Below are 6,053 nucleotides of genomic sequence, written 5' to 3'. Positions count from 1 at the left end.
GAACCAAATCAACCAGTGTTTGAAATGCCCCTGTTCTTGTGATAGAGTAAATAGGCAGGGGCTGCAGGATGTTTACACAGTGGTGGGTGGGAGGATTAGGCACTATAAACACTAGCTTAAGAACTTTGAACCCCAACAGAGCGCTCCAGCATTGGCTGTTGGAGAAGCAAAGACGGATCTGAGCTTGACTGGTTAGCAGAGCATAGAGAATCATAGGTATTACTGGAGGAGCATGGGGATGGGTATGAACAATCCATAAAGACTCAAATTTAAGTACTTTGAAACTCATATATTTTTCAATCTTTTTAGTTGACTGAAAATTATTTCATGCATCTAAGAAGAGTAGAGATGAAGTGCTGGACCTGGAAGTAGAACTCAGATCTGTGTGATTCCAAACTCAAGCTTTTCACCACTGTTATACTGCTGTTTGGTGTATAACCGTGGTGTATTCCTGTGTGACTGTGTGTGTGTGTGTATGAACACATGCATCATTTTTATATATTTGATTCTCTTTTTAAAATAAAATAGGATCTAGATGCTAGAGACGGTGTCATCAAGAAAAGAAAACCCTCCAATATTGGTGGAAATGTAAATTGGTACAATCACTATGGAGAACAGTATGGAGGTTCCTGAAAAAACTAGAAATAGAACTACCATATGATCCAGCAAGCCCACTCCTGGACATATATCTGGAGAAAACCATAATCCAAAAGGATACATGCACTGCAGTGTTCATTGCAGGACTGTTTACAATAGTCAAGACATGGAAATAAATAATCCATCAACCAATGAATAAAGAAGATGTGATATATATATATACATATTTGTGTGTGTGTGTGTTAGTCACTCAGTCGTGTCTAGCTCTTTGTGACCCCATGGTCAGTAGCCCACCAGGTTCCTCTGTCCATGGCATTTTCCAGCAAGAATACTGGAGTGGGTTGAAACTCTTATTTTACAGGAACTCTTCCCAACATGGGAACTAAACCTGTGTCTCCTGCATTGGTAGCAGATTCTTTACCACTGAACTAACAGGGAAGCCTGTATACACACATACATGGGGCGGGCGGGAAGGGAGAGAGAAAGAAAGAGAGAATGGAATATTACTCAGCCATGAAAAAGAATGAAATAATGCTGCTTGCAACACCATTGATGGACCTAGAGGCTGTCATACTAGTGAAATTAGAGAAAAACATATATGATGTTGCTTATATGTGGAATCTAAAAAAAAATGGCGCAAATGAACTTATTTACAAAACAGAAATAGGGTTAAAGATGCAAAAAACAAATTTCCCTTCTTCAAGGGATCTTCCCAACACAGGGATTGAATCTGGGTTTCCTGCATGACAGGCAGCTTCTTTACCATTTGAACCACCAACTTATGGTTACCGAGGGGAAAGGGGGTGCTAAATTGGGAGATTAGGATTGACATTATATATATATATATATATATATATATGTACACACATACTACTTTATATAATATAGGTAACTAATAAGGACCTACTATATAGCACAGGGAACTCTACTCAGTACTCTGTAATGACCTATATGGGAAAATAATCTAAAATTAGTGGTGATATATGTATATATAAATAATGCACTTTGCTGTACAATAGAAAATAATACAACATTGTAAATCAACTATACTACTATAAAAGTTAAAAATAAAATAGAATCATGCTGTTTTGTAACTAGTTCCCTCACCAACTCTTTTCTTTTAACTTTTTATTGTATATTGGGGTATAGCTGTTTGCGTGTCATCCTTACGCAGGGGCCATGCTAATCTTCTCTGTATCGTTCCAATTTTAGTATATGTGCTGCCGAAGCAAGGACTGGGGTGTAGCTGTTAATGTGCTTCCCTGATGGCTCAGGCAGTAAAGAAACTGCTTGCAAAGTGGGAGACAGATTTGATCTTTGGGTGGGGAAGATCTCCTGGAGAAGAGAATGGCAACCCACTCCAGCATTCTAGCCTGGAGAATTCCACAGACAGAGGAGCATGGTGGACGACAGTGGGCTGCAGGGGGCTGTAGTCCGTGGAGCGGCGAAGAGTCAGACACAACAGAGAAACTTTCACATGTAACCGTTAACAGTGTGATCGTTTCAAGTGGACAGCAAGGGACGCAGTCATACATAGAACATGTTTCCATCCTCCACCAAACTCCCTTGCTTTCCAGGCTGCCATATAATATTGAGCAGAGTTCCTTGCACAATACAGTAGGACCTTGTTGGGTATCCATTTTGGATATGGAAATACGTATATGTCCGTCCCAAACTCCCTATCTCTTCCCCCATTCTTCCCCCAACTCCAGCAACTGTTAAGTCTGCCTCACCGACTCTTTATATTCATGTAACACACTAGGCTTTGGAGAGCTCTGATAACATTGGCTCCAGGGCCCCAATCATAGGTCTAAGAACCATATTTAAACAAAAGTCAATTCCCAATTCATAAAAAATCATCCCAGAGGCCATACTAAAGCTACCAATGACTTGAGCCACCAGTCTGTCAGAGAGCAAACCCAGAAGTTGAGGTAAAGGAAAAGACAATGATCTAATTTCTTTGACTTTGTAAAAATAGTCAAATCATGGAGACATTTGGAAGCATTCATAACTTTTTTCTTATTTGGAATGCTTCAGGTTATTGTGTAGAAATGGCAGAAATATAATCCTCTCCCTTGTCTTCTCAACTAGTGTTTCTACTTATTAGATAATCATATGTAACAGCAAGCTTAAAAAAATTACAACCTTGTTTATAAAGTGAATAAATGTGTTTCTAAGATACACAGGAAGCAGACATATGAAGAAAGAAAGTGAATTTTTAAACCATCTTGTTTTCATTTTAGACCCAACCATGGTTTCCTTGCTTCAGTCCTCTGTAATACTGATTTATTTTTTATATTTCATCCTTGGAGTTTGTGATTATATAAAGTAAATTAGAGAGTGATTCATTATTTATTAAATCATATTAATATGGAAGTTGGTGTCCATAAGACCCAGGTCCTTAAGTTTTGTCCTATATTTTGCTCGGTATTTGCTTAATTTTTTCAGGAAAGCAAAATTCCCCTTCCCTCCAATTCCTCCACCATGTGGATGGAGTAATCACAACAAATTTTGGGTTCCATGTGCTTTAGCGGGGTATAAGTATTGTTCAAATGAATGACCCAGCAATCCCACTCCTGGGCATACACACCGAGGAAACCAGATCTGAAAGAGACACCTGCACCCCAGTGTTCATCGCAGCACTGTTTATAATAGCCAGGACATGGAAGCAACCTAGATGCCCGTCAGCAGACGAATGGATAAGGAAGCTGTGGTACATATACACCATGGAATATTACTCAGCCATTAAAAAGAATTCATTTGAATCAGTTCTAATGAGATGGATGAAACTGGAGCCCATTATACAGAGTGAAGTAAGCCAGAAAGATAAAGACCAAAACAGTATACTAATGCATATATATGGAATTTTAAAAGATGGTAACGATAACCCTATATGCAAAACAGAAAAAGAGACACAGGTATACAGAACAGACTTTTAGACTCTGTGGGAGAAGGCGAGGGTGGGATGTTCTGAGAGAGCAGCATTGAAACAAGTATACTATCAAGGGTGAAACAGATCACCAGCCCAGGTTGGATGCATGAGACAAGTGCTCAGGGCTGGTGCACTGGGAAGACCCAGAAGGATGGGATGGGGAGGGGAGGGGGGGGGATCGGGATGGGGAAACACATGTAAATCCGTGGCTGATTCATGTCAGTGTATGGCAAAAACCACTACAATAATGTAAAGTAATTAGCCTGCAACTAATAAAAATAAATGGAAAAAAATGGCTTCAGAAAAAGAAAAGTAGAAAACATCACAGTCCTCATCTGGGATGCATTTTCACATCTCTAACATGAAGAGTTTAGACTAGATGAGGGCTATTCATCTTTCCTTCCAGTTCTAAAGGTCTGTGCTTCCTTTGTTCCTAACAGACCTTGTGAACCTGCCAGAACAAAGCCCAGCAAGCTCCAACTGCAGCCTCTGAAAGAAACAAAGAGGCTCCTCTTCATTTCTTGGACTCAGCAAGTATTTCTCCTCAGATCCTCATTTCAGTGGCTGCAAAATTGAGACCTGCCACTTTCATTTCAACCAAGATCACATGAATTAAAGTCAGAGAGAATCCAGGCATTCTTATTCAGGATACACACATGAAAATATATTTAAAAACTAAAGCTTGAGAATATACTGATAGAAAAAAAGTTCCTATGACAAAATGATTTTTAAAAGGGGTAGAGATACATTTCTTATAAAGACAGCACTGTTGGAAGGAAACCTTTAGAAAATGGTATAAAATTAAAAATAAATTAATGAAGAACTCATCAAATATCCATTGATCACTAAATATCCATTGGTCACATTCATGGAAAAAGACTAAACTTCCAAAGACAGCATTCAAAGAAGGCTTTTGTAGTTTCAAAAGATGTTTATCTCTGCCCTGATTCAGCTAATAAAATACTTCCTGAAGCTTTTTTAAGGAAGAAAGTCTACTAGTAGATTAGACTCTAATGTCCCAAGAGAATATTTGGCATAGAAATAATTTACAAAGCCCATACTACTAGAAGAGCAGGTGATAAATGGGAGAGAAAACAGTTTGAAAATATTTAGAAATAAATATTTTGTGTCTCCTAAAAATAGCACACACAAAAGGAGAATTAGTTAAAATTTCATGTACTCACTTAAGGTAGTTAAAGTGTTGTCTTCCTTCACTTCAACCTGCATAAATTTCTAGATTTTTTTAAAAACAAAATTCTCAATTATTCTGTATTTATTTTATCTGCATTAAATTATTATGCAATGAAAATGTTTCCTGAATATTCCATCAGTGACACAAAGTACCAGTGTGTGCCTGGCACACATACTCTAGTATAAACTGTACTTAATCTACACTATCAAAAATAAACTGAATCCACGAACTAAGAACCAATCTAAAATTTCACTTCTTTATGGTGGAATTAGGTGTGTTTTAATTCCAGGTAATTGATTAAGTCTAATTACCAAAATAGAAAGCTTCTAATTTGCTGGCAGTCAGTGTTATAACTGGGGCACACCACTGGAACATAGCACAGGAATTAAAGAACAGACTCGAATGTTAATTCACCCACATTCTCCTCCTGAACTACACCCCCATGTATCTCTTGCGTGCAGAGCTCTCTTTGAAGCTCTGAGAGCTTCATGCGTGGGAAACTAGGGAAATCAAAGCTGCCTTATACAAATGCACATGGTTTGGAGTCCAGGAGATGCTGAAAAAGACTATTAGTAATCTCCTTCTGGGAAGCTCATCTGAGTATGAGACCCTCACATTTTGAATTTCTTGCGCCTAGGGTATTTAAATTGGTGGCCTCAATCTTATAGCACCAGGGTTTGTTCTTACACCCAGTTCCCATGGATTTTTTTTTTTTTAACCTACTTTGACAAAAAAAAAAAAAGAGGGGGGAGCAAAATAGGAAAAGAAGGCAAGGGCGGGGAAGAATAAATCATTATGCAGCTCTCAACCTCCACAGGGAAACAGCAGTACAAACCCACAGATCCAGAATTGTCAAGCAATGCGGCTGTTTGTTTACAAGTCACAGAATCAGTTATGTAACTAGGTAAGTCAAAGAGATCGAGTAAATGTTGGAAGGACAGAGAAGACCAGTACTTTTTGAATTAATCAAGAGACTTCATGTCTGAAATGGATTCATACAGACTTTCTGTTTACCTGTTTTTAGTTGCTTTGTGAATTTTATTTTTTGAGTTAATTGTACCAAAAGTACAGTGTTTCTATGTAGATAATGACCCCTTGTTCTTTATCACTGATTTTGGATACCTGAAAGCACTTTCTCATCATGGGATTTGTTAAAGTGACAGCAAGCATTTATGGGGGAAATAGGAATAGCTTTTTATCTGCTGACCTAGAATTCCTGTCTGATTTAGCAGGAGAATTTTTATGAGACCAATGGATCAATTCTAATTTCTCTCTACTCCTCACCCTACGACTTCTTTTTTAAATTGGTTATTTGTTTTATTTTATAAGTTC

General features: G+C 38.0%; 1 non-coding gene across 1 annotated transcript; it reads right to left on the bottom strand.

Moving 5' to 3' along the window:
* Window positions 1-1,731: 1,731 nt before the first annotated feature.
* On the bottom strand, window positions 1,732-1,833 carry LOC136165695 (U6 spliceosomal RNA). The gene has a single exon (XR_010662697.1). It is a non-coding gene; the product is annotated as a U6 spliceosomal RNA (small nuclear RNA).
* Between the last annotated feature and the right edge of the window lie 4,220 nt (window positions 1,834-6,053).

This window comes from Muntiacus reevesi, chromosome 3 (genome assembly GCF_963930625.1).
Source record: "Muntiacus reevesi chromosome 3, mMunRee1.1, whole genome shotgun sequence".
NCBI classification, from domain to species: domain Eukaryota; kingdom Metazoa; phylum Chordata; class Mammalia; order Artiodactyla; family Cervidae; genus Muntiacus; species Muntiacus reevesi.
This window is presented reverse-complemented; position numbering and strand designations above follow the sequence as displayed.